General features: G+C 39.7%; 1 protein-coding gene and 1 long non-coding RNA gene across 2 annotated transcripts in view; one reads left to right on the top strand and one right to left on the bottom strand.

Moving 5' to 3' along the window:
- LOC118323286 (NACHT, LRR and PYD domains-containing protein 12-like) overlaps positions 1-5,835 on the top strand; it is a gene marked incomplete in the record, with an annotated part of 16,517 nt that overhangs the window by 4,220 nt on the left and 6,462 nt on the right.
- LOC118323287 lies at positions 2,834-5,806 on the bottom strand. The gene is made up of 2 exons (XR_004796487.1): positions 5,577-5,806; positions 2,834-5,085 (listed from the first exon to the last, which is right to left on the bottom strand). It is a non-coding gene; the product is annotated as an uncharacterized LOC118323287 (long non-coding RNA).

Raw genomic sequence — 5,835 nt, 5'->3', positions numbered from 1 at the left:
GGCCCCCAGCAAATGAAACATTTTTGTCCCAAAGTTGATGTGTTTAGAAGCAGGAAAAAATGGGCAGCGTCAGGGTTTTAAGCAACTTTGACAAGCCAAATTGTGATGGCTAGAATGAAAGAGCATCTCCAAAACTGCAGCTCTTGTGGGTGTTCCCGGTCTGCAGAGGTCAGTACCTATCAAAAGTGGTCCAAGGAAGGAAAAGTGGTGAACCGAGACAGGGTCATGGGTGGCCCAAGACTCATTGATGCATGTGGGGAGCGTTGAGGCTGCCATGTTAAACTGCCGTGTTTCTACAGTAGCCTAGGACAGAGAAACCCAAATACTTGCTCTAGATGGGCCACAGTTGTTTCTTCTTTCACACTTGGAAGGGGGAGGATGAAGTGAGGGAGTTCCAGTTAAACTGCTTTGCTAGATGGCCACTAAATCCATACACACTGGACCTTTAATATTGTGTCTTATATGATTCTGAACTTGTATTATTGTTCACCCTCCACATGCACATAAGAGTGTCAAGTGACAATACAAAATCACAACCTATGGCCTTTTTTAGTTTTATATTTCATATCGTTTTGGTGACTTCTGATTTCCCATTGTGTTTGTTTGTGTTTTATTTTATTATGTATCCGCTTCCTCCTGAGTTGTGTTTTTTCTGTATCTTATTTTGAAATGGAGCTCTTCAGGTGCCACAGTGAATAAGTCGGTGGTACATTTGAATCCTACACTACCTGCCTTGAAAAGATAAAAAAAGAAAGGCATGGAAAAAAAAGAGAGGCAGTGGGGCACCATCAGCATGCGATGAAGATGACTCTGTTAAGATGTTAATGCACATCCTTGTTTGACAAGATTTAGGCATTAATAATTCAAGAAGTGAGCTTCAAAAGTAAAGCGTTAAATCTAAAGCCTTATTTTTTCAGGTTCTCTGAGCAAAGAGACACAGACGGTGGAAATCAAAAGGTCAAGCTGGGGGTGTTCTTGACAGTAGATACACAGTGGAAAGTTATGTAGTTCACTAAGAAGAAGCAGAGTCTGGTGACTCGGCAGAGAACAAACTGACGTGTCCACAGCAAAGCCAAGCTACCATCAGGAATATCCAGGTTATTAAGTATAACATCACTGCTGTAGTACTAACTTATACCTGTACCCATCTGTAAATAATACTATTCTTTTGCACGTCTGGTTAGATATAAGTGTATTTCATTGCCTTTGTACCTGTACTCTGCACAATGACAATAAAGTTGAATCTAATATTTGTATTGATTTTACTGAAGAAGCATTAATTTCATTTTTCTTATGAATGTTAGTCCTATACTGCTGCACTGAGATGTCCATAAAATCTCTATTTTATGATTTCAAAGTTGTCTGACAAAATAAACAGCTTAATAGCAACACCTGTATTGTGTGATTGACTGTAATGACATTTCAAATTTGAAAAGTAGAGACAACAGACCTTCTTTCCCCCTCTGCCTTACAGAAGAGGAAACACATTTGGGAGTGATTTTCCCATCCCACTCCTCACACTTCGTACACCACCTGCCATTGTAATGTAACAATTTGGAAGAACTGATCTCCAATGTATATACCTGGTAGTATTCAACAGTTGTAAACAAGCCATTACGGAAGGGTTCCCAAGGACCATGGATCAGGAGATTGCATAAATAGCATAACCTGACTTGAAATGACAGACTGTGCAGATGTTCAACCTCAGGCAGGTATGCATGACTGTCTGACAATGAAAGTAACTACTGTCAACAGCCAAATACACAGAAGCTCATGAGTAAAACAGCTGCAGCTTAACATTTGGCCACACTGGTGCTGTGGCTCTAGGGATGAAATTCAGTTCGTTGGTAAGTCTGTCCAACAGTTTTGTCCAGTGTCAACACGCCCCCTTAGTTACTGTTCCTATGTCTGTCAGGCTTTCTGTTCTCGGCATATAATGCAGTTTCCAATAACAATAGCAGATCAAACTCTCAAAAAACATTTTTAATAAATGTATTTATTTTCTTTTTTTTTCATTTACTCCACAACTTGGCTCCAGCTTGATGTTTTATTTTTTATTTTTTGATTGTTTCCAGCTGCCATAATCAGCCCACCCACACAGTGGGGATATACTACTACTACTACAGAAGCGGATGTGCTAATTATTAACATTTTTTTATTATTATTAATATCACCACATAAATTTATGTAGCATTAGTTAGTTAATGATGTGCTCTTTGGCTGTGGAAGTAACACATGGCTGCCACTGTAGGTAGTAAGCTAGTTAGTCTGTCATGCTATTGTTTGCGGTTTACGGACAAACACACATTTTAAACCATTCCTTTTTCTTATACTTTTTCTCTTGTGTTTTTGCTTACGCTTTGGCATGTGGAAAAATCCAAAGCTCGATAAGCCCTGTTTCGGTCGCTAAGGCTATGATTGGACACAAACTTCTCTCTAATTTTAATGATGTTGGTGATCCCTTAACTTTTTTTAGCTTCTAAAACTGTTGATACGCCATGACCTTTAGACATATGGGAATATCAAGATGAGAACATGAATAAATAATATGCATAAATAATCTCAAACAGAAGGTGACTCATGCGTGAAGGATTTGGTCCTGTCTTTTCTAAAAGGTTTCTTAGCTGTATTTATTCTTCCTGTGTTTCTACAGTGTGTGTGTGTATTTGTGTGTGTCCATCTGCTTTCACTTGTTCCAAGGTCTTTGCGTCCTTAAGATACATATGAAGTAGGAAAATGTCCTTATAATTTATCAAAACCATTTTAGTGTACTAGGACTTGAAATTCACATAGGCTTCATTCTTTCAGAAAAATGTGACGGGAGAATAGGGAATAGTAAGTGCACGTGTTCCTTTATAATAAAGGTACAAATATGCAGAGGGTAAGCCTTGAAATGTCATTTATACAAACATACAAACACACATACACACAATAAACCAACAATCAGCTGGCCTGTTATACCATATCCTGTTAAGCATCCCCCTCTAGTGTTACACCAGTAGAATGCAGCAGGAGTGATACAAAGTGTAGCAGGGCCACGTGAGATCATGCTGTATCCTCCCTGTCCTCGTCCATATCTCCGTCCAACAACATATATGACATGTCACAAGTATTACATATCTAGATTGATGCTGTGTTCCCTGTGAAAGTGCAAAGCTTCTATGTTGTGAAAAAAGAATTAAACGTGGTTTATGTAAGTGACAGCATGAAACTATAAAATATAAACTTATAAATATTTATTTAGGAAAGAATGGTTATAAGAATGCAAACCTGACAAAAGGAAAATTTTTCACAGCCTATTATTACAAAAACGAAAGGATACCACAAGGCATTGATTTTTGTTTGTTTGGTAAAAAAATATATTTAGTCTTTGAGTTATTACCTGCATTTGCTGTGTTATGTTCAATTTTTACATTAAATAGTACCTATTATTATTTTCTTTTTAAAAATCTTGATGTATTTACAGTGGTGATTTAATTATTACGACTAGCTCTGTTGCAAGCCTTTTAGTAACATATAGATACATGGTTGACAAATTTTACAGCAAATGCTACTACACTGCTAGGTGTGTCAACATCTGTCAGCTAGCACATTACTGTACTATTGTTAAGACCAGACCAAGAAAACTGGACTCAATAGCACAATTCGAGGTATTTAGAGGATAAATCAATTTGTCTACTAAACAGGTGTGGGGGTAATCAGGCACATGTGCAGGTGATTAGGGCAGAGCAAACAATTACAATAGGCGAGAAACACACATGGGCAGGAAGTGAACGGATCAGAAAAATAAGACACAAAATAAAAGAGCAAACACAAATGAACTTCAAAATAAGACAAACAATAAAGACAGAACCATGACAACCATAGCTGGATGTATGTGTGGTCAGGTCTTAGCTGAAGAAGTCCACCCTCATATTTCATCTGAAAATATCCAGGAATATCAAAAACATTATCTTAAGCCTAACAAGTTCTCCTTAACTGGTTTGAGTCGGGCAACATGAAAAGTGCGATGAATCCTCATGGATCTGGGAAGCTGGATATGTACTACCATCAGATTGATGACCATGGAGATGGAAAATGGACCCACAAACCATGGCGCCAGCTTTCAGGATTCCACCCTTAGCAGAAGATCCCTTGTGGAAAGCCACATCTTCTTCAAAGGTCTGTATGATGTCCTGGGTCCGATTGTAGACACACTGGAAAGGGGAGAGACCAGTAGATGAACAGGGTAAAGTATAATGAGCATCCTCAACCCAAATAAGATATTCGCTCCAGGATGAGTGATTCTGAGAGATGAGGCAGGAGATCTTGATTTAGTCTCTCAGCTGCTTAATAAAGAAGATGGTCCACCCAATGCCAGGGTGACAGGAGAGACAGGAGGTATGGGCTCAATAGATAACCTGGGAATATAGAGTAACAGTCACAAAAAGACGGTTTGGTGAACAACCTATTCTCTTCCCCAGGTTACCGCTCCTACCACACAGGAGAGAGGAATAACAAAAGAGGGAATTCTGGGGGAGTCAGGTTTAAAGTTCTTGGAACCAGGACAAGAGAATATGATAGAGTGAAGTTGAACTGTGTGAAAAAAAAGAGTCCACCTGGCTCGTGTAGGGTTGAGACGCTTTGCAGATTTGATGTATTCTAGGTTCTTGTGATCAGTCCAGACTAGGAATGGATGTTTGTTGTTTTGTTGATCCCTCCAGTGGCGGCACTCCACCAGTGCCACCTTAACCGCCAGTAGTTCCCGATTGCCAACATCATAATTTCTCTCAGCTGGTGACAGATTCCGAGACAGAAAGGCGCAAGGATGCAGTTTGTTATCGGAGGAGGATCTTTGGGAAAGCACTGCTCCAATGCCTATGTCTGAGGCATCCAACTCCACCGCAAACTGTAAACTGGGGTCGGAAAGGGTGAGCACTCAAGCAGAGGTGAAGCTAGTCTTCAGGATCCATTTGGATGTCTTCAGCAATGATGATGAACCCCACGATGGAGACCGTGGATTTGTGTAACTCACATTTCTTTCATAATTAGATGATGCTCAAGGCGTTGAAGAACTTGTCAGACGTGGTGAGTGTGTTTCCTCATCTGGAGAGAAGATGAGAATATTGTCCAAATACACAAACACGAAAAAGTTGAGCATGTCACGGAGAACATCATTGACAAGCGCTTCGAACATAGTTGGGGTATTTGTGAGACCAAAAGGCATAACCAAATACTCATAATGACCACTGGGAGTATTGAATGCAGTTTTTCACTCACCCCCTCCCTAATCCTCTCCAAATAGTAAGCATTTCTAAGATATAGTTTAGAAAAGATCTTAGTTCCTGTAGCAGTTCAGAGGCTGAGGAGAGTTTTTGATGGCACTAGTCAGTGCAGGGACGGAGGGTTTTATTTTTCTTATCGTTCAGGTGGCTTGGAGGCAGAAACAGACATGCAACAGGTGATTGAACAGTCTTTTCCCAACTTTTGCCAGTGATCCAATCGATATATGGGTTATGTTTAGTAAGCCGCGTCAACCCCAGAATTAGTGGATGTTGAATCAAATAGATGAAAAGTGATTAAATCAGAATGGTTACCGTTTATTATTAGCTGAATGGGTTGAGTGCGATGAGTGACCTTGCAGATTAGTCGACCGTCAAGGGCGTTGGCTTCTAACACGTAAGACAGGTCGATGAAACTCTCATCTGCTCCTGAATCCACAAGCACAGGCTTGTTTTAAAAAAACTGACATTATAAACACAATTCTTGTTTTGTGTATACAAAGGTAGCTATTTTCTGCCAATAGATCCTCCCATGTTACACACTGTTATAAGTTGACATTTTCTTCGCTAAACC

The sequence above is a fragment of the Morone saxatilis genome, unplaced genomic scaffold, assembly GCF_004916995.1.
Source record: "Morone saxatilis isolate NCDOM2014 unplaced genomic scaffold, NCSU_SB_2.0 Contig14, whole genome shotgun sequence".
NCBI lineage: Eukaryota > Metazoa > Chordata > Actinopteri > Moronidae > Morone > Morone saxatilis.
This window is presented reverse-complemented; position numbering and strand designations above follow the sequence as displayed.